The following is a 23,466-nucleotide window of genomic DNA, read 5'->3' as shown; positions in this document are numbered from 1 at the left end:
GGGAAGAAGAAAGCTGCATGGCTTGGCTCAAAGAAGGAAGGCGCCTGGGTCCCAGCCCCAGATTCCCTACTCCAGATTCCTTGTGAAATGAATAATAAAATCCCTCATTTTTAATGCTACTGTTTAGTAGAAGTTTCAGTTACATGAGGAAAAATACAGATCCTACTGATTGAACCTTTCCGTGTTGCCCACCCGTAGCTCTCTCCTGTACCATGTTGACAATGTCTTTAATTTGCCCCCCAGCTACCGAGGGCTTGCCCTGTGTTCCAGTCCCTTGATGGAAGTTGTTCATTATCACATGCCTGCAATATGTCTGGGAACACAGTGTTGGGTAGCGCAGGAGCTTTTTTAAAAAAAAGTATATGACATGGTCTCATCTCAAGAAGTTTGAAGAACATGAGTTAACCCAAAGGACTTATTTGTTCCAAGATGTTAATGGAAGATAAGGGCTTGATGTGGTTTTCCTAATGTAGGATGTTGTTAGATCTGAATTTGGGTCCGGTCTCCTTTCTCTTAAGAAACTTGACAAAAGAGAAGGCTGATGAGGGGTAGGCAGGGTGATATGCAAAAACCTGTCTAATAGGAAAGAAGGCCTCACATGGTATACCTCTCCAGACCAGCTATCTATAACCTTCACAATCACCCGCAATCGCTTTCAATGAGATTACATTTCCTAGAGATGGCCACTCGAGAGAGAAACATCAGCTTAGAATGCTTTGTCTCCCCCTCTCTTACTTAACTTATCTTGAGATGTGCCTAGTATCTTTCCCTCTCTCTCTCTCTTTTTTTTTCTTTTTTTAATTTGAGGCAGAGTCTCACTCTCTCACCCAGGCTGGAGTGCAGTGGCACAATCTTGGCTCACTGCAAACTCCACCTCCTGGGTTCAAGCGATTCTCCTGCCTCAGCCTTCCAAGTAGCTGGGATTACAGGCACCCGCCATCACGCCTTGCTAATTTTTGTATTATTAGTAGGGATGGATTTTCACAATGCTGGCCAGGCTGGTCTTGAACTCCTGACATCAGGTGATCTGTCTGCCTTGGCCTCCCAAAATGCTAGGATTACAGGCATGACCCACCGCGCCCGGCAGAGATGTGCCTAGTTTCTAAAGTCACTCCCCTGCGACTAGGTAACTGAACACAAAACAATTTGACTACTGCTGCCCACTCCTCTAGAGCCCCATTGAAAAGGCAACACCTGATAGCAGCCAGTGCTAATCGGTGATGGAAATGAAATGGGTTACTCCCTTGACTTCCACAACACTTACTGACTCATTTGTTTCCACATCGATTCAACTGGGCACGCATTAAGACTTGCCTCTAAGCTTTCTCCACAGTCTGAAGGAAAGATTTCAAGTGTGGAACAGGTGTTAAACTCCAGTCATATTGTGTATTTTTACTAGTGATTTCAAGAATTGGGGATCTTTTGGATACACTTAGGGTAGAGTCCTAAGGCCATCTACAGTAATAAAAGCAAAACCAATTAGTAGGTTGTTTAATTCATTTAGAGGCTGTCTGCAGGCTAGCAGTTTTCCTCTGCTAAATCCTGTTAAGATGCAGTGGGTTCTATTTTGTGCGGACGGAGCAGGCTGCCATGACAACTGTCTGTGAATATTATTTCAATATTAGTCATACATTTCCAGCGTCTGCCTCTGGGCTCAGTGTTCTTCTAAAGCCTGGATACACATTTATTCTTAATGGACCTCTCCTGGACGTGTTTACAAAAGAGCAAAACAAAACACTTGCAACTGACTGACTTTTTTTTTTCTTTCAGAAGAGAAATTTGAATGAATTCACACGACTGAAAATGGATTGTGAATCTTATTGTCATTTTTTCTTTTAGAAAGGTGATTTTGATGTGAACTTATATTGTGCCGGACTATAGATTTTATTGAATAGATGCACTACACCAGGATTTGGAAAGTTCCCCTGTAGGCATGTAGTCCTTACAGTAAAATTATTATTTTTTTTCATCTAACAGTATCAGAAAGAATCTTGTAGTTGCCTGTGGTAGAAGATCCAACCCAAACTGGGCAAAACCAGTTTCAAACGAATCTGGTTTGAAACTTCCAAAGGTAAGATTTGATCCAGAGACTTAGGTTGGAGGGCTCCGGCTCCATTTCCCTGCCTTTCGGTCGGCCCTTCCCCATGTATCACTTTCACCCCCTGTACTGGCTCTTCTCATGGTGACAGCCTTGCTCAGAGCACCACACTAGGGGGAGATGAGTGAGTCTGTCCCAGCACTCTCTCCAGGTACCCCAAGATTGACTCATAATACCTTTCTTTAGCTATGTGCCCACCCCAAACACTCCTTTTTGTCAGGAGAAGAGGATATGCCGTCTGAGGCCTGAATTATGTGCTTGTTCCTGAAAAGTTGCTGTTGCTTGGGGAGTGGATTCAGGTAATTGGCTTAAGTTAGCCAGGGCCCACACTTAGAGTTGGGGGCTGCGCCAGTCCCATGCAAATCACATGGCTAAAACAGGGAGCGGGGTGATTTCAAAAGGAAAACTGTGCTTCTGTTACAAGGAAGTTAGGGGACTATTTGCTAGCCACATGGTTAGGGAACAGAATGCTGGCCTAATGATAATAATAATAGCTAACATTTATTAAATACTATGAGCCAGGCACCAAGCTGCTTTACAGTTGTATTGGTTAGAGAATGTGTTTGGCTGCCTGAAATAAGGTAAACGGAACAGCAGGGGCTTAACACAGAGCGCTTGGTTTTCGTCCCACATGATACGAAGCCAGGAGATACACAGTGTCACATTGTCATCCAGGTCTCAAGCTTGCCCCGCCCTCCTGCATCATGGTTTCGCTATTCTCTGTGTGAGGCTTTCCTCCTAGTGTGCACAGGATGGCTGACCCTCCTCCAGGCATTGTGTCCTGGTTCCAGGCAGAATGGGGGAAGGACAAAAGAGAAGAGGCTTGTGCCAGCTGAGTCTTTTCCTTTTTATCGGGAAAATAGCTTTTCCGGAAGCCTCAGCCTGTAGATTTCTGCTTATATCTCAATGGCTAGAACTGTGTCACACGACTACCCATAGTTGCAAGGGAACAAATCAAGTTTTGTTGGCTGAACACTGCCACCTAGAACAAAACTGGGGTTTTATTAGTAAGGAAGAGAGGGAGAATGGACAGTAATGATCAGTGGCTGCTACGATGTGTATTAACCCATTCATTCGTTACGTCAACCTGGTGTGGTTGGTGCTATCCCTAGCCTCGTTTTATAGTTGAAGCAATAGGCACAGAGAGGTTATGTAATTTGCCCAAGCTCACACACAGCTGTTAAGTGATTGAGCTAGAACTTGAACCCAAGCAAGCTGACTCTAGAACCTTATTCTATTATGTTCCTAGACACATCCTGACCCACTGGCCAGACCACATTTCTTCTCTAGGATGTATATCCACTTGGGAAATGCAGGCCTCTCCTAGAAATGGTAGCTAATACTTGTTTAGCACTTTATAGTTTACAAAGAGCTTGTCGCTTAAATTATTCTCTTTAAATATTTTTTTTTTTTTTTTTTTTTTGAGACAGAGTCTCACTCTGTTGCCCAGACTGGAGTGCAGTGGCACGATCTCAGCTCACTGCAAGCTCCACCTCCCAGGTTCAAGCGATTCTCATGCCTCAGCCTCCGGAGTAGCTGGGACTATAGGCGCACACCACCGTGCCTGGCTAATTTTTGTATTTTTAGTAGAGACGGGGCTTTACCGTGTTGTCCAGACTGGTCTCGAATTCCTGGCCTCAAGTGATCCACCTGCCTTGGCCTTTCGAAGAACTGGGATTACAGGTGTGAGCTACAGCGCCCGGCCTATTCTCATTTTTAAAATGAGGAAACAGGTTTAGAAGAGTTATGTAAGTTGCCTAAGGTCCTCAGGTTGAAAGTGGCAGAGCTGATATTTCCTCAAAATTATAAAAACTTACTCCTGTTTCCCTTTCTTAATCTTCCTATTATTCTCTGCACACAGGAGTTCATTTCTAGTTTTTTAAAATGACAGTATTTCACTCTAGGCCGTATATTAACTTCATAACCTTCTCAGGAAAACCAATCCAGAGAAATCTTGGCTCTCTCGCCTACTTGTTTTCACATAGGCCACCAGCAGGAATGTGGCACATCAGTGGGAACTGTGACAGAAGTAAATAACGGAGGCCTGGAAAGGGAGGTGGTTTTTCTCTCACATCATATAAAATCCAGAGCTTCCGGCAGAAAATGAAAGTGTTAATTACAAATAGCTCTTATTGACCTGTTAAAGAGTTATTAAACATATAGACATTGTTTGTCATTAGTTACATCAGATTAATTTGTTACTTTTCTTTAAAACTATTTCATTAATTGAACTTGTCACCGAGTAAGAATTGACAGCCCACTTCACTGGGATAAATTAAAGAAGTTTCACTATATTACTGACATGTCAGTTTGCTTATGATTATTATTTCTCTCGTTCTTTCCCAAGTCTTTGAAATCTTTAGCTTTAGGCATTGCTTTAGTTACATATCACAACATTCTTTTGTTTTGGCCTTACTACTGAGTAAACCATAAAAATTGCAAGACCATTGTAGAATTAATACATTTTAGGGAAATATGAGAGTTCAGTCAAATATATTTAAGAAATACATTGGTTCAGTTCAGAAAGGCAGGACAACTCGAAGCAAGGGGGAGGAGGGGGAGTGGCTTCTGGGTTATAGGTAGATTGAAAAATGTTCTAGTTGACAATTGGTTGAATTTATCCAAAGACCTGGGATCACTAGAAAGGAGATGTCTGGGTTAAGGGACTGTGGAGACCAAAGTTCTTACTGTGTAGATAGATGAAGCCTTCAGGTAGCAGGCTTCAGAGAGGACAGATTGTAAATGTTTCTTATCCGACCTAAGGTCTGTGCTTATATTAACACTGGAGAGGTATAATGAGGCACGTTGGATCCCTGCTTCTCATCATGGCCTGAACCAGTCTTTCAGGTTAAATTTTAAAGTGCCCTGGCCTAGGAAGAAGTCCATTCCAATGGTTGGGCAGGGAGCGGGGGGATGGGAGGTTAAATTTTTTCTTTTGGTTTACACTCCAAAAGCTATGAATGAGGCCAGGTGTGGTGGCTCACGCCTGCAATTCCAGTGCTTTGGGAGCCCAAGAATTTGAGACCAGCCTGGGCAAGATGGTGAAACCCCATCTCTATAAAAAATAAAAAAAAAAATAGCGGAGTGTGGTGACAGGCACCTGTAGTCCCAGCTACTTGGGAGGCTGAGTGAGGAGGATTACTTGAGCCCAGGAGGTGGAGGCTACAGTGAGCTATGATCGCGCCACTGCACTCCAGCCTGGGCGCGATCATAGCTCACTCTCGACAGAGTGAGACCCTGTCTCAAACAAATAAAAATAAATAAAAATAGTACTATGTTACAGAGCAGTGCCACCCAAAGTGTGCTTCACTGTCACCTGGGAGCTTATTAGAAATGCAGCTTCACAGCCCCACCCCAGACCTACTGAATCAGATTAGGATTCAGCAGGGATTGGGCCCAGGAATCTGTGTTTTGACAAGATCCCTAGGTGACTTGTAAGTGCATTAAAGTTTGCGAAGTGCTGTTTTAGAGTTTTATGCAAGTGAGTTGTAGGACTGACAGATTGTGCACCTTTTAAATATTGGTGAAAATAAGAGCTTCGGCTTTAGTAAATTAGACCTGTATTGAATCCTGGATTCTCCTTTGAAAATCTCCCAATCCTAGTCTCCAGTTAGCTACTCCAGGTCACGAGCTCAAGTGTATGCTTGACTCCATCCCCTATCAACACCTTCACCTAGTTAATCCACATTCAACCTTCCACTGTCAGGTCAAAGATGACTTCCTCAGAGAAGCCTTTGCTCAACCTCCCACCTCACTCTCATAAAATGAATACTTGTCGTTTGCAATTTCACATTCATGATTATTTGATTAATGTTTACTTCTACTAGCCTATAAGCTTTAGGAAGGAAGAGACCTTATCAGTTTTGCTAACTGGTATATCCTCAGGGTATAGAACAGTACCTGGCACATAAGAGATGCTCAACAAGTATTTATTTAATGAATATATGAATGAAACCAAGCCAGGAATAAGTGCACAAAAGAAAATGCTCTGAAAGTTTTTTCCAAAGACTTCTCCATGAACTCTTAATCATCTAAGGCAGTAATAGTGAGGGTTTTGAAAAGAAAGCCCCGGATATTTTCCAGGCCTTGTTTTTTTGTTTTTTGTTTTGGCCGGGGCCGGAGGTGGGGGCATGGAACAGGGTCTTACTCTGTCGCCCAGGTTGGAGTGCGGTGGCACTATCTCAGCTCACTGCAACCTCTGCCTCCCGGGTTCAAGTGATTTTCCTGCCTCAGCTTCCTGAGTAGCTGGGATTACAGGTGCCCGCCACCATGCCCATCTAATTTTTGTATTTTTAGTAGAGACAGGGTTTCACTATGTTGGCCAGGCTGGTCTCGAACTTCTGACCTCAGGTGATCTACCCGCCTTGGCCTCCCAAAATGCTGGGATTACAGGCATGAGCCACCGTGCCTGGCCCAGTCCTTGTTTTATCAACATTCCTCCAAGAAACAAACTTTTCTTTGTTTACCATGTTCATGAACACAAAAATGGTTGACAGGGATGAAATGGTGACAAAAAGAAAGCTGGAATCTGCCTTTCAATAAGCAAGAAATAGTCCTCTCATCCAGGTCATGTCATCCACATTCCATTGGCAGGTATTGTCATATCTGTATCCTACATTGTGAGGTCACCAAGGCAACCTATTGATCATTCTAGAATCTACCTCTTGAAGATTCCAAATGAGACTGGGAAACCCTCTTCAATAAGACCTGTGTGAGGACAGATTGTGTCCTGAGCCTGCAGGTCAGGCTGAAAGAGTCAACAACCAGCAAAGTTAAGATCTAGGAGTCTGTTCCCCTTGAACCTGTGTGGACCTGATCAAACCTCGACGGAAAGGTAAGAACACTCAATGGACCAGGTGAATTGAGGGTGATCTGGGTAGGCATGGGACAGTGATCAAAAGTTAACCTGCGGCCTCTGACTGTTTAGTTGTTTAGCCCAACTCTTGTGGTCTTTATGTTTTATGTATGAAGTTTGTTATGTTTTAATATATACATATGAGATGGAATTGGGTCGCCTTGATGTCCTGGAAAAAGTTCTGGTCACTGAATCACAAGACTGTGACTTTGGGGAGGCCACCTAACTTCTCTGGGCAATGGTTTCCTCTCCTATAAAATGAAGATGTCTGAGGGCCTTTCTGGACAAGTCCAAAGGATCAGAGTATCTTACATTTCAGGCTCAGCTGTTACAGAGCCCTGGGCAGAGAACCTCATGATGGTCTTGCAGAGTGACTCCATTCCCTGCCTAGATCAGTTTTGTCCAATTCCCAGTGCTTTAACATGAGAGGGAGTTGCATCAGTGTGTAGTCTTTGTTTTACTTTTATTCTTGGAATGGCAGATTGTAGCTCCTGCAGAAGGAAAAGAAGAAGAAATAAGGAATTACAAAATTGCTCTACATTGACTCATGCTAGATGTCAATCTGAGATACATGTAAAACATAAGCACATACAAGATAAAGAAACAGATTGTGGCAATATTTAAAAATATCCTAGCTTTCTAAATTAGAAGCAGTTTTGATAAGCCTATTTGGAATTCATCTGAAACATCCATAACTCTGACAATCTGAACTGTACATGGCAAAGGTAAATTGCTTCTAGGAAGTAATTCTAGGTGTAGGTTTAGAGGGACTATACAGTAATCAAGTCTCCATTGCTTTATAGGTAGCCCTCACTCCTTGGCCTCTTACTTTCCAGATTGCTTCTTTGTTAGCCTCCCTGTTGGCTCCTTCTTTTCATTCTCTTTAATGTCTCTGTTCCCCAGTGTTCTGCTTTTGCCTCTATGGCCTTACTCTACAAGCTCTCCCTGGCTATTTTATCTTCTCTAATCACTTCAGCTATTGTCAGCAACCTCATGACCTATTTAATCTGACTCTCCGGTCCTGATTTATTTCCTGAGCTCCAAACCCAGACTTCTACTGCCTATGGGATATTTCAACAGTGAGGTCTCACAAGTACTGAAATTTAGCACACCGCTAACCAAACTCATGATTTTTCTCCACCATAAACTCACTTGTCCCCCTTCATGTCCGACTCTTGTACCCTTTAATACCCTATTGCAATGAATATCATCATCTCCTATACTGTAAATTACAAGAAGGCAGAGACCATGTCTATCTTGTCCACCCCTTGTAACCACAGCACCTAGCATAGTGCCTGGGGCATGGTAGACACCTAGTAAATATTGTTGAGTAAGTGATGAATCTATTTATTTTCCAAACTGAAAACCTTGGAATCCCCTCGATGTCTCTTTCCCCTCACTCTCCATGCCCAGTCTGAGACCTGTGGGGTTTATTACATAAAACACTTTTACATTTGGCTCCTCCTTCCGCTTCATCCCCGCTGCCATGACTTGAATTCAGCCCTTACCATCTATCTCCTGGATTATTGCAGGAGCCTCCTCATTGGTCTTCCTGTTACCTGCTTTTCCCCATTCATCACCATCTGATCCCCAGAGTGATCCTGCACCTTGAATCTAATCAGCTTATCCTCAGGCTCCTCTTGACTTAAACAGAGTTTGCAATCTGGCAGCTTTAAGAGGAATCCACGCAGTCTGTACGGCGTTTTGAGAAAATGAGAATGACTGTATTTTGTTGATTCTAAGATGTATATATATTTTTTCACCTTTTAGCAGCTCTGATATTGGGATGTGTCTTGAAATGGACAGTGTCATAGTTTGATCAGTGGTGGTGTTCTCTCTTATTGGTACATAAAACAGCAGTGCACCCTATAATCAGTGGCTTCATAAATTTGCTGAAACATACTTATGCTAACATTTAAAAATAAGGAGATCATACATACAACTATCTTCAGCTTCTCTTGGAAAATTACATCAGACAACACTGGGCTGTGATTTCTGGATAGCAGCCGAAGATGGAGCTACCAGTAAGTAGCAGCTACCTCATTTAGACAAAAACTCGTTACAGTGTCTCATGGTTTCCGCCCAGGCTGCTTTAGTCATTTGTATTATCTGCCCTAGCCCATTAAGCATTTGAAAGGACAATCCCTGACTGATAAGTTGAAGTCCAGATTCTTTGCTGTGATTTATAAGAACACACAGGTGGCACCAACCTACCTCCCGCAGGTTAATGCTCCCAACCTTTGCTCTGTACTCCCTCTATCCCCCAATCTCGAATATAACGGGCTCCCATGTTCCCTGGAATGTCCTTGTCCATCTTTTATGCCCTGTGAAACATTTTCTGGCGTTCTCAGGTCGAGCTCATTTCTTTCTGGACTCCAGTAGTACATGGGCGTATCTCTGCAAAAACTGCAGTTACTTTTCCGCTAACCTAAAGTACAATTCTGTATTTTGTTTTGTTTTGTTTTGTTTTGTTTTGTTTTGTTTTGTTTTGTTTGAGATAGAGTTTCTCCCTTGTTGCCCAGGCTGGAGTGCAATGGCACAACCTTGGCTCACCGCAACCTCTGCCAGGTTCAAGGGATTCTCTTGCCTTGGCCTCCCAAGTAGCTGGGATTACAGGCACCCACCACCACGCCTGGCTAATTTCTTGTATTTTTAGTAGAGACACAGTTTCACTGTTTTGGTCAGGCTGCTCTTGAACTCCTGACCTCAGGTGATCCACTGCCTCAGCCTCCCAAAGTGCTGGGATTACAGGCGTAAGCCACCGTGCCCGGCCAGTTCTGCAAATTTTAACACATGGATAGATTAGCATAACCACCGTCATCATCAGGATACAGAACCTGCCCCCTAAAACTCCCTCCTGCTAGCCCTTTGTAGTCACTCCCCTCCCTCACCCATAAACCCCTGGTAACCGCTGATCAGTTCCCTGTCACTATAGTTCTGTCTGTTTGAGAATGCCATATAACTGTCTGTATCCGTTTCGGCCTGGCCTCTTCCACTCTCATAATGCCTTTGAGACCCATCCAGGTTGTGTGTATTAGCTTCATTCATTTTTAATGCTAAGTAGCATTTCATTGTATGGATGTCCCACAGTTTGTGGGACACTCACTGAAGGACATTTAAGCTCTTTTCAGTGTTTGACCTTATGAACCTGTATACACGTTTTTGCATGAATAGAAAATTTTATTTCTCTAGAATAACTACCCAGGAATAGTATTGCTGTCATATGGTAAGTATATGTTCAACTTTATAAGAAAGTACCAAACTCTTGTTCAGAGTGGCTGTACCACTTTGCATTCCTGCCAGCAAAGTGTTAGAGTTCGAGTTGCTCCATATTCTAGCCAACACTGGATATTGTATTTAAAAAAATTTTTAGCTGGGCACAGTGGCTCATGCCTATAATGCAAATACTTTGGGAGGCTGAGGCAGGCAGATAGCTATAGACCAGTGTGAACAATGTGGCAAAACCCAGTCCCTACAAAAAAATACAAAAATTAGCCGGGCATGGTGGCATGTGCCTGTGATCCCAACTACTTGGGAGGTTGAGGTGGAAGGATAACTTGAGCCCAGAAAGTCAAAGTTGCAGTGAGCTGTGATTGTGTCACTGTGCTCCAGCCTGGTGACAGAGACCCTGTCTCAACCTCCCCCCCAACCCAAACTTAGCCATATTCATAGACATATAGTGGTATCTCATGGTTTTAATTTTAATTTCTGCTTCCTTGAATCTGGCCTGGAAGAACTAGAGGGAACAAAAGGTAAACTCACTGTCAGTTCAGTGGTACTTCAAACTCTGATCTATTTCCTTCATCGGCCTTCTGCTATTTACTTTTCAGAGTCCTCATGTTACTTGTTTATTGCTGTGGAACAGATTACCAAAAAATCTAGTGGCTTAAAACAACGCATGTTTATGATCTTACAGTTTCTGTGGGGCGGAAACCCAGGCGTGGCTTACTTGGGCCCTCTATTTCAGCATCTGTCGTGAGCTGCTGCACATGATGTGTTGACTGGGCTGCTGTCATCTGAAGGCTTGACTGGGGAGGGATCCACTTCCAAGCCCGTATGGTTGTTGGCAAGAGTCAGTTCCTCGTGGTCTGTTTGACTGAGGGCCTTAGTTCCTTGCTGGCTTTTGGCCAGAGACTTCCCTCAGTCCTTTGCCACATGGGCTTCTCCCACGTGGCAGCTTACTTCATTGAAAGCACAAAAGCTTTGAAGGCCATAGGGTCTGCTAGCAAAACAGAAAGTCACAGTCTTTTATAACCTAGTCATAGAAGTGACATCCCAATACCATTGCCATGCTCAATTGATTAGAAGCAAGTTTCTGGGTCCAGCCTATGCTGAAGAGGAGGGATAATACAAGGGTGTGAATTGACCAGGAGGAAGGGATCATCGGGAGCAGTTTAGAGTCTGTCTGCCACAGTCCTCAAATAGCTGTTCCATGGATTCTGTCCAGGTTTTATAGCTTTATCCCATGGGAGAGGAGTAGAGTGGGTAGAATGTCCTTTTTCCATCTTACCCAGACCAGAACATTCTGTGAAGCTTTTTGATTTGATTTATGAACATTCAGGGTTAATTTAAGGAATTTCTTTAAACTCAAGCCATTGAGGACCAAGCTAGGGTTAAACAGTGGTCTGAATTAAAATTCTGATATCTATTAATATATTTATTAAATCACAACCAAGGAAAGCTCAACTTTTGTATCTAAGATGAAGCCTTTCGAAAACTGAACTTCCACACCTTAAAACGTGATGGCTGTTTTAGCCTGTCATTGTGGCTGCTCACCAGGTGACCCCAATAGAAACATTTGGCAAGCACTGACCTTTATGAATTTCTTCCGTTTGATGGTGATTCATAACCCACTTTTAATTTCTTTTAATGACTTCCTAATGACTTGCCAGATCTGGCCTCTCGTTTCTCCTACTTAATGTGATTTTTCAGTACCCAGAACTCACCCTTGAAAATATGCTTGATCCTTTTTCTATTTAAGTGAAAATTACTTGGTATTCCTTCTCTTCACAAGGGAGCAGGCTTTTAAATTAGAGTCCTTTTATTTTATGTATGTATGTATTTTTTGTGTGTGTGAGACAAGGTCTTCCTCTGTTGCCCAGGCTGGAGTACAGTGGCTCTATCATGGCTTACTGTAGCCTCGATCTTGCAGGCTCAAGTGATCCTCCTGCCTCAGTCTCCCAAGTAGCTGGGACAACAGGCATGTCCCACCACACCCGGCTAATTTTTTTTTCTTTTTTTTTAGTAGAGATGAGGTCTTGCTATATTTCCCAGGCTGGTCTCCAGCTCATCAGCTCAAGCCATCCTCCCTGCTCAGCCTCCCAAGTGCTGGGATTACAGGTTGTGAGCCACTGCCCCCAGCCTTTTTGAACTTTTTTTGATCATGGACCCCTCACAGTAAGTTTTGTGAGAATGGACCAAGCATATTTATTTATTTACAGCTAATACTGCTGAACTCATTTATTGTGTACATGATCAAATATATATGGAAATAGAAAAGTTAACAGGAATAAGAAAATAGATAAAAATATGAGTTCTGATGTTTCGCTTTCTGCTCTCCAGCAGATCTCTGTGCATCTGCTGTGGGGCAGCTACCCCTGTTCTGGAGACTGCTAGGGGTTAGGATGTGGTGATTGGGTGTGGTTGCTTGCCAGTGGCCTCAACATCAGGAGGCTAGCTCAGAGTCACCAGAGCTGAGAGGCCAGCGCTCTCTGAGCTTCCCCGCTTTGGTGCTACGGGGCTTTGAGGTATCAGGAGCCACAAGCAGACACCTTAAGTACCCACCACCAAATAGATCTGCACATGCCACTGTTTTCTTAATCTCCTCTCCAGTCCAGCTCCTTTGCCTCGATTCTAGCATACTTCTCAGGGTGTGTCATGATCAATAATGGGAGCTGCCCATTAGAACTACTTTGCCTGGGCAGAAATTGGAACTGTGGCAAGCTCCAGGAAGCTTATGAAATAGAAGAGGCTTGCTTGCAATGCTCTCTCTCCCCCTTGAGAGGTAGTCAGGCTTCTCCATTCCCCTCGTGTTTCCATAGTTTGCTATTGCCATGGACTAACTAAATGTCCTGGGTTGGGATCCCTCAGAAGCAGAGTCTGAGATAAACATTTGAGAGCAAGTTTATTTGGAAGGCAGGAACAAAGAAAGTACAGCAGTGGGGAAGTGAGAAAGGAAGGGAAGGCAATCAAGAGAGATTAAGTCTAGCCTGAAGAGGTGGAGAGGGCAGCCGTTTTTCAGTCTTAACATCAGGGCACCTTTCTCTATGTAATTGCAGCATTATCTTTAGGAAAGAAGTTCATTTCGATTTCTAGTTCCCCTCCCGCATTTGACACCCTAGTTAAGTACTGTAAAATATGCATAGCTATGAGAACCCCCTCTTCCCACCTCTTTTCCTCTGGCAGATGCCTGATCAGTCATCAGGTCTCCGCCCATGCATCACTTCTAGGAAGCCTTCCCTCACCCCCCTTTCTGAGACAGGGCTCTGTCTCTGCACCCCTGGAGTGTCTCCTACCTGTTTTATTATTTTGTCATACTGTATTGCTTTCATTTATTCATGTAATAGATATTTATTATGTGCCTGGCACTGTTATAAGTACCTGGTGTGTATATTCCAATATCCAATCATGTATATATTTTTTTCTCTGCCATTTGTGTCTCTGTCCCTCAGCAGCGCCTGCCACATAGGAGGTGCTTGCCACATAGGAGGTTTAAAACTGTTAACATCACTCTGCCCATCATTTTTTCTTTTTTCAGGCTGGGAGAACACATCCCTGGTCAGCTGTAGGAAAGCCGGAGAGCATTTGAGAAGAGGCTGAAGCTTGAATTTTGCAAACACACAAGGTGCTGACTCAGGCAGTAGAGTATAATGATTATAATAAGCAGGGTTCTAAAGCCAAAGTGCCTGGGTTCAACTCCCAACTCTGCCCCTCATTTGCTGTTTGACTTTAGGCTATAATTCCTAATGGGTGAAGAGGGATCATAATAGTATATACCTCAGAGGATGATGTGTGGATTAAATAAGATTAACATATGTAAAATTTAGAAGTGCCTATAACATGGTCAGTGCTCAACAGATGTTATCATTATTGTGATTTATTCACTTACATCAATGTTGGTTCATGTAACAATTGGAGGCTGACTGTAAGACCCCTTTGGTGCTCACAGTAACATTTCGTGTTCTTTCTACAATGGAAAAATACAAGGAAGTTGTTCATTTAAAGCAAATTCTGAGTTTTCAACAAATCGCATAAAGGGCACAGCCAATCCAATTCGTGGTCCAGGGGCTGGCCATTAAAATAACAACCTAAATCATGAGGTTTTTTCCCTGCTTTCCTTTCTTTCTGTGGTTAAACAAAGATTTGGTGAGTACCTCTTTTGCATTCAGTAATGACTAGGTTTAAAACTGAGGATGTGGCCAGGCGCAGTGGCTCACGCCTATAATCCCAGCACTTTGGGAGGCCAAGGTGGATCACCTGAGGCCAGGAATTCGAGACCAGCCTGGCCAACATGGTGAAACCCCATCTCTACTAAAAATACAAAAATTAGCTGGATGTGGTGGTGTACACCCGTAATCCCAGCTACCCGGGAGGCTGAGGTAGGAGAATCACTTAAGCCCGGGAGGCAGAGGTTGCAGTGAGCCCAGAGTGCACTGCTACACAGCCTGGGTGACCGAGTGAGACTCTGTTTCAAAACTAAAAAACACACACACACAACTGGGGATGCCAAGAGGAATGAAATAGATCCTTTCCCTTTAGGATTTCACATGTAAAAGGGCAAATTACAGCACACTTTGAGCAGCTCTATAATTGGACGCACACATGGCTTTGAGAGCCAGAAGACAGAGTGACTAATTCCCCTTTGGTGATTCAGGAAAGGCTTCACACAGAGGAGGTGACATTGGAACAACTGTATCTAGACATAGCCATAATTTAATGGCTGAGGATTGAATAGGCATTTGGTTGGGAGAGCCAACTGTATAGCTACATTGTCCACTATTTTTTTTGAAGCCTGAGTAATTATGCTGTCATTTACAATTTGTGTGGCAGCCTCATCAGGTCCTACTTTTGGCGTCCCCACCATGGAAACCTGAGTGGTTGTATTGCCTCATAATGAGGCCCTCTGGTGATGTTAATATACTAATAGGAGGACAGAAGCCCAGAACCACCTCGCCAGTTGTTTTTCAAGTGACTCCATCCGATTAAATGGCAAACTAGGTAACCACTTTACTAGATCTCCTGTGGCTCTCATTTGCAGAACGGAATCGAGCTAAAGAGCAGCTTGAGTGGGGTTATGAAATGTTTATGGCTGGAGTCCTGTGAATTTTAGCTGGCAAAGCCTAAGACCAGTAAGCTTGAAAACATGTATGCTGTGTCACCAGCTAGGAAGAGTTTGCCAGGGAAACTGCTGGCGGCACAGCCGCGGTCAGTATGAGACTCTGGGAACAAGACCACTGCTAGATTGCCTCGAACATGGCAGAACTGTGGCTGCTGGCATCTGTTACTGCCATGGGCACTTTGAATTTTCAAGTATGTTTTTCTCCTCCCCCAAACTCAGCAACATTACAGGCCAACTTTCCTTTCCCTTTCTGCTGATGAAGGGAGGTAATTCTCCCGTCACAGGTAGGTTCTCCAACAGGGAGCTATTGAACAGCTGGTGGAGTACAAATGTCTTATGACCCAGTGGCTGCTCCCTTAAACTCACAACTTTCTAGAACCAAGGAAGAATGTTTCATTTTTTCACTTCTCTTAATTGTACCAAGTTACTGTAACTATCCTCAGTTTACCTAAAGAATGCTTTTCTGCTCTTATATACGGAAATTCTCTTTTCTATTTTGTACTGATGGCAGATTATTTATGCAAACAATAGCCTGGTCCTGCCCATGCAGAGCCTGGTCCCTTTGGAAGCAGTCACGTGGCCGCTGACTTTGCAGCCCATTACTTGAGTGCATCTCCAGGCCAGGAACAGAGCAGGGTTGGGGCAGAGAGCTGCACTCACGGCCAGCGCACTATCTCCCAGATTCTTGCTCTGGGCTTGCCTTCCAGGCTGAAAGGCAAAGCAGCCTGGCCCTGTTCTAGTTATTTCTTTGTGTATGAGTGTGTATATATGTTTGTTTATTAAAGAAAGAGCTCTCTCTGCAGAGTAGGGGGTGTGTGTGTGTGGGGGGGTGCTTCAGAGAGAGCTGAAATTGTACCTCTTTTCTTTCAGACCTCTGCATTTCCCCAGAGAGAAGGCTTTTTTCTTGTCTTCATTTTCTTTGAAACACCTGGGGTGAGGAAAAAACCTCTACATTGGCCAAGCAGAAGAAACAGGTAATATGTTTGTTTATTCTTAGGCATTTGGGGCAAGCAGAAGTCTACATCATAAACATATATCGTGTGGCAACGGAACAGGGAATGTGTACTCCTTGGAGTATATCTTACTGCTTTGCAATTTCTCGGAATGATTGTTCTCAAAAATGCTGATTTTAAATCAGTTGCCATCAATTGAAGAAGATGTACAGATGACTTGGCAATCTGAAGGATTGTGGCCTATTTCAAATGAACTTGATATTTGGAAAATCTCCATGGTCACTTGGGTTGAGAGCTAGAAAATGAGGGAAGGGATCCTTCGAGAAACCCTTCTAGGTCCCCTCAGGGAGTATTCTCCAAACTCCCCTGCACACCTTTGTATTTAGAAATCTTCCTTTAGTTCCCTTGGCTTCTTGCCATCTTAGAGGTTTCTAGCTATCTGTAAGAATGGAAACAGAATTCCTTACAGTCTTCAAAATTCTCTTTAGTGATTTAGTTCTTATGTGAACTGATCAGATTGGATCCTGAAAACAAGGCGTAGCCTTTTAGTGGGCAGACATTTTTGTTCTTTACTGATTAAACAGAGCAAGTCTTCGGTTCTGCCACTAATTAGCCATGCCAGGGAGTATGTTATTTAACTTCTGAGTCTCAGTTTTTTCATCTATAACATGGGGATATGATACTACCTTGAAAGTTTGCTGTGAGAGTGAACTGAAATAATAGAAACATAAAGCACCTGCTATGCTGGGTAAGTAGTAGTCCCTTAATAAATAGTAGTGATTTTAGCTACTATTGTGGTTACTGGTATAGCATTCTTTCAGATCTTAGAGCTCTCAAGGGAAAAGAGCCCATCGCTTTGTGACTCTTAAATTATCCCAGAACCTGTAGGTACCCAAAGGGCTTAGTCTTTGGGAGGCCCCAGACAAAGCATTGTGAAGAAAGAGACTTGAACAAACACAGTGGGTCCCCACCCATGCATGGCCCCTCCTAACTCATCAGCTAAAAGCAGTTGGTCTTTGTTCAAGCCAGTTTTTTCCCACCACTCAGTCCTCAGTACAAGTAAGTAAGATATGGATTATGATCACTCTTTTCTTATGAGGAAACTGAAGTATAGGGGAATTAATGACTAGCTGAGAAGTCAAATTCCTGTTGTCTGACTTCTAAACCCAAGGCTCCACTGGGCCAGCGTCAGGCCGTTAGGAACAATAGTTCTTGAGATGCTTTGCTTCAAAAGGGCCCCTTGCTAGGCTGTTTGGGAAATAGTGGTCAGCTCTTTCTGAGAGATTCACAATGTATGTTCATATATTAAAGGCTCTGAGAAGTCCTGCATTAAAGAGACCTGTTCAACCCTACATCCCCTGAACTTATCATGTGATGGTGGGACCTTTATTTTGGTCTTAGTCCTGGAATCTTAAACCACATACAACTCTTCTTCCACAAACACGCTTTGGAAAACCTGGCACCAGGCCAAGCTGTTATCTGATTACAATCACGTCTGATGTACCAGCAGACACTTTCAAACACCTTCTGGTGGTCAGTATAGTTTCCTCCCTTTTCTTATCCTCTCATCTGGCGAGACCCAGGAAGAATCACCAGCTTGGTCTTACAGACCTCCCCTTACTCATTTAAGATCCCAGACATAAGTAATTGCTCCACTGTTCTACTGGAAAGGTAGTAGTGAAAGGGACCTCTCTGGCGCGGGCTGCCAGGGACTCCTCTGCCTCACCCTATGCCTCTTCATTATATTTAGGCCACAGACATCAGGCTATAAAACCTCTGTGGCAATGAATACCAGGCAGAATGCAATAGGGTGAGCCTGATGAGGCATCTGTTCTCCAAGCTAGCACAATCTAAGGGGAAAGAATTACACCTGCCTACTTCACTCCCACTCTGGTGGTCAGGGGTGGGGGTGGAGGGTGTTGGTTCCAGTTGAATGACTATGGGTTCCAGGTTTTCAGGGCTAGAGCTAAAGCCAGTTTCTTGCTAAAGCCAACATCTCTAGGAAAAGCTGAATTCTAACATGGGAAACTACAAAACTGACATCTAGAATGCCAGAGAGGGGGGTCGTGTCAGGGTGACTGAGCCAAGGTGTGGGAGTGGGATAGAGATGAGCTTAGAAATCAAATCACCTTCAGAATGAACAAGAACAACTAGGGGAGACTGGGCTAGTGGTTGGAGGGTGCTTGGTGGCGAAGGTTAGTTTGTCTCCACAGCCTGTCTTTTGTTCTTTCCTTGTATTTTCAGCATTGGAAGTGAAAGATTAGCATGAAAAAAACTGAAAATTATCGATTCCACCCACTCACCCCCAACATACACACAGTAAAAACCTTTTAGCGGAAGGCTTTCCTTTTGCAAATTATAAGTGAGTGCCAATGATGAATCATTATTTCATGTTTACTCTTTAAAACCATCCTTGGTATATATTGGAAGGGACAGCAGCACTGGGCAAGATTCAAGCTGTTTTTTTGCCAAGATCCACCCAGGGGCTCGTGTTACCCACTAGAACATTCTTGGGCCTTTGTGAACCCTGTGGAAGTCCCCCACCTCTTTGAGCCTGAGAACCCTTTTCACACCTCAGGGAATCACTTCTTCAGAGACTTCTTTAATGCACTTAAATGCTAACAGAGGATGGGAAATGGAAGAAGCTTAGATTTTACCAAGTCATGGAAAATCCCCAATCATTTTTATCAGCTTTACATCAGAGATGTCCTCAAAGGTACACGCACTGCTTACAAATTCACTTCTCTCTCTCCTGGAAGTCCAGGTGGTGTAGTACATGGGAGGGGTAAGTGGCGCCTTGCTTTAACCAGCTCATATTTTGGTGACAATGAAAAAGAACTGACTTTTTTTGTAACCTATTACCTGAGAGAAAAACAGTTAAAAAAATAAATTGGTAATAATTATTTAATAATGTAACAATTATAATAGCCAATTTTTTTTCTAATGGATAATCAAAAAATTCTAGAACAATCATCACGTCTTTCCATCATGATTTAAAAACTTTCTTTAAAAATGATGTATGAGTACTACCCCTTTCTGATTTAATAAAATGCTTTTGTATAATTGAATAGCACATACCTGTGCACAAAATGATGCATTAATAATGACTTTTAGCAACTGAATTTTTAAAGGACTCTGGCCTAGAAATATTGATTCCTTTGTTCATTCATTCAGCATTATCCAACATCTGCAATATGAAAGACACCATGTAGGTGCCAGAGATTCGAGGGCTATTTAGGAAGTTGCCCGTGATGCTAATAGTCTAACAGAAATATACTCAAGTTTGATGCTTTTTAGTTCTTAGTGAATCTTTTATATGAAATTGTGTTTGTTGTGTAATTTTGTTTGTTGTGGATTAACTGAGGGGTGACCGAAAACCAAATGCCTCTGGAGAGACATTGAGACATTGCTTTCTTTTTCTGGAAAAAGAAAATCGAAATTGAAATATATCAATCAGTCCAATCAGTGTTTAAGGCCTACTAAATGCTCAATTCTTTTTTTTCCCTGTTTTCTTTTTTAAATTAAAAAATATACTTTTTTTTAAGTCAGGGTTTCACTCTGTCACCCAGGCTGGAGTGCAATGGTGTGATCACGGCTCGCTGCAGCTTTGACCTCCCAGGCTCAGGTGATCCTCCCACCTCAGCCTCCAGAGTAGCTGGGACTACAGGTGGGCACCACCACACCCAGCTAATTTTTTGTATTTTTTGGTAGAGATGGGGTCTCCCTATGATGCCCAGGCTGGTCTCGAACTCCTGGGCTCAAAGGATCCATCTGCCTCAGCTTCCCAAAGTGCTAGGATTATGAGTGAGAGCCACCGCACCCAGCCCCAATTCTTATGTCTTCATAAAAAGGGGTAGAAAAAAATAGCATGAGGATGGAGCGAAGCCTAAGGGAGATTTGGATGCTGTTGGAAAATAGTGTTTCTCCAACTGAGATATGGGGATTGCTTATATCAAAGTTCCTGGCACGGTGCACTTTAAATGCATATTCCAAGGCCCTGGACTTTTGAATCTGAGTATTGTTGGTAAAGCCTGGGAATCTGCATCCCCCCACCCCCAATAAGTCTTGTGAGCACTCAAGTTGGAGAGCACTGATCTAGGCACCTGGAGAATGTCACCAGGACTAGATGAATTCCTAGATGAACAGTGCCCCAATTTCAAAAATGAGAAAAGAGTATATGCTAGAAGCTACAGACTCGTTGGCCTGACACGACCTCTGGAAAAATTCAGCTTGAAATAGATGGAGCCAAAGCATTTCTAGGAAAATGTGATCATCACTATGCAGCACCATGGGTTTGCTAAAATACCATCTCTATTAGAGACTGTCAAATTTTGCTGTGTATTAGAATCTAGAAAACTAGAAAAAAAAAAAATCTTGATGCCCAATCCCCCACCCAGTACCAATTACGTCAAATTCTCTGGAGGTGGTACTTGAGCATCAGTATTTTTTAAACCCCAAGAGATTCTGACTTAATGAGGTGCAGGCTGAGTACTGGGAGTTCGAAAAGCTCCCCAGGTGACATTCATGTGCAACGAAGTATGACAACCACAGGTCTATATGACATGGGACAAGTTGTTTAACTTCCTTGCACTTTGTGTGAATACTAGGTAATTTTAAAGATCTCTCTCACCTTTAAACTTCTATGATTTTGTTATTAAAAATCTTGCCAAATTGATTTCCTTCCTTCCTTCCTTCCTCCTCTGCCCTTTCTTCCTTTTCTCCTCCTCCTTTCCTCTCTCTTCTTTTGCTGGAATAAGCTGGAATGTCAAAGTATCAAAATACATACGTATCATCATTTTATTAAAACATTTAGTAAAATTCTCCTGGGTGTCTCACAGATAAATGAGAGTTATGATAGGTGAGTTTACCAGCTAACTGAACAAATGTACTCAGCTAGTATGAAAGTGACGGATCTGTGGTGAACCTGGAGGATGGTTTGGAGTGGAATGCCGCAGGGCTCATCCTGCCCCTGGATCTGACCTTGTTAATGTTCTTTAGCCATGATGTAGATAAGGAAGACACGAAAGAAATGCTTATCAAATTTGGAAACAGAGCCAAGCACGGTGGCTCATGCCTGTAATGCCAGCACTTTGGGAGGCTGAGGTGGGCACGTTGCTTGAGGCCAGGAGTTTGAGACCAACTTGGGCAACATGGTGAGACCCCGTGTCTACAAAAAAGTACAAAAATTAGCTGGGCATGGTGGTGCATGCCTGTAGTTCTAGCTGCTCAGGAGGCTGAGGTAGGAGAATCACTTGAGGCTGGGAGGTGGAGGCTGCAGTGAGTCATGGTTGCATCACCCAGCCTGGGTGACAGAGCAGGATCTTGTCTCAAAAAATAAATAAAAATTTCGAAATAACCCAAAGTTTAGGAAGCCTAATTAATTCAATACATAAAATAATCAGGTTCACCTTTGGTCAGAAAATCTGTTTATTAAGCTTATTGTTATTTTCAAAACATTGCCATAGTTCAAATATTTTGCTTATTTTAGTTTTCCCTTTCTTTAGTCGAGTTGAAATTTTGAAGCTTTTGGTGTAGTACTAATGGAAAGATAGCTATGTCAGTTGTTCGCTGACTTTGTTCCTGTCAAGACATGCAAAAAGGGCTGGGCAAGATGGCTCACACCTGTGATCCCAGCACTTTGGGAGGACAAGGTCAGAGGATCACTTGAGCCCAGGAGTTTGATACCAGCCTCGGCAACATAGGGAGACCCTGTCTCTACAAAAAAATAAAATTAGCCGGGTATCACGGCACATGCTTGGGAAGTTAAGGCTGCAGTGAGCCGTGATTGTGCCACTACACTCCATCCTGGGTGATAGAGTGAGACCCTGTCTGAAAAAAAAAAAAAAAAAGAATGCAAATATATTAGATCAGGTTGGTTTGGAGCATCACAAAATAAAGGAAACATCACCCTAAAAAGTGACGTGACGGTATAATATGGAAAGGAATTTTGTTGAAAACTCCCATCAAGTGATTATGGGAGTCAGGAAGCTCCTGAGAAGGACTACAGAACACGAGGTTAGACTCCAGAGGGGCCTCAGCAGTACCCAGAGAGCTTGTTTAAAAGGACACCCTTGGCCGGGCGTGGTGGCTCATGCCTATAATCCCAGCACTTTGGGAGGCCGAGGCAGGTGGATCACCTGAGGTCAGGAGTTCGAGACCAGCCTGGCCAACACAGCAAAACCCCATCTCTACTAAAAATACAAAAATTAGCCAGGTGTGGTGGCACATGCCNTTTTTTTTTTTTTTTTTTTTTAAATAAAACAAATGTTCCCAACTTATTCCAAGAAATATTGTCTAAGAACTCACTTTGAATTTCAGCATAGCTGTTTAAATATGTTGTTTTGTCTCATAGTCAACTTCCAATTTGTGTTTTTAAAAGCCTAGATAGGTTGAGTTACTTTGAGCTGAAAACCAAAACAGTTAATTATGTCAGCTCCTCCACATCCCATTCCCCGTATTTAAATTAGAAAATCGTACACTGTCGTATTTCAATTTTTCTTTTCATTTTGAATGCTCTATTTTATACAGAGCTGGATGTGACCTAGACATGGAGAAACTCATTTATGTCTAGCAGAGAAGCAGCCTATAGCTGCTCTGTAGCTGCTGCTGTGTTTTGGAAAATAAGCCAGGATTAGATTATGTCTGATCACTTTCCACATCACATGATGAACAGCGATTCAGAAGAAGCATGAAATGAATCCTGCTGAGCAGCCCCTCAGGTACCATGTGGTTAACTGGCGGTTTCCTTCCCTCCCTCCTGTGTGTTCCTCATTAGGATCTATGACTGAAGAGGATCGGCTAAGAGTGGTTCCTCGCAGCTTAAAGGGAGGGACTTTTCACACTCTGTCTTAAAATCAGAAGTTGAATTCATGAACACATATGATTTAGATAGAAGTCATGGGATGCAGCAGTTCTTCAACGAAAACCAGGAAATCTGAGACATGTGAGTACTGGGAATGTGCCTGTGGTTATGAATGAAAAGGGGAAAATGAACTGGCCTCACCCTCTCCCCCTTTCTCATTTACTCCCACGATGCTCAAGCTGCCCTGTGTGATTTGCACAAGGCATCATTAGAGGAGCATAGGAAACTACATTTAGGAAGACGTAGCTTTGAATTTATGAAGTACCATAAAGTATTGTCTTAGAGATATTTTATGATTGATTCAATTTCAGTTGATAATGTACCAATATAAAATCTCAGTTTAAAACTCAGTGTCAGAGA

The 23,466-nt window shown here is 43.0% G+C and overlaps 1 long non-coding RNA gene across 1 annotated transcript; it reads left to right on the top strand.

Moving 5' to 3' along the window:
• Nucleotides 1-6,750: 6,750 nt before the first annotated feature.
• LOC108522775 (uncharacterized) lies at nt 6,751-23,199 on the top strand. Its single transcript, XR_001883599.1, has 4 exons — nt 6,751-6,932; nt 13,711-13,797; nt 16,162-16,265; nt 23,020-23,199. It is a non-coding gene; the product is annotated as an uncharacterized LOC108522775 (long non-coding RNA).
• Nucleotides 23,200-23,466: the final 267 nt, after the last annotated feature.

This window comes from Rhinopithecus bieti, unplaced genomic scaffold (genome assembly GCF_001698545.2).
Source record: "Rhinopithecus bieti isolate Rb0 unplaced genomic scaffold, ASM169854v2 scaffold_69818, whole genome shotgun sequence".
NCBI classification, from domain to species: domain Eukaryota; kingdom Metazoa; phylum Chordata; class Mammalia; order Primates; family Cercopithecidae; genus Rhinopithecus; species Rhinopithecus bieti.
Note: the sequence above shows the minus strand (reverse complement) of the source record. Positions and strands in the feature narration are given on the sequence as shown.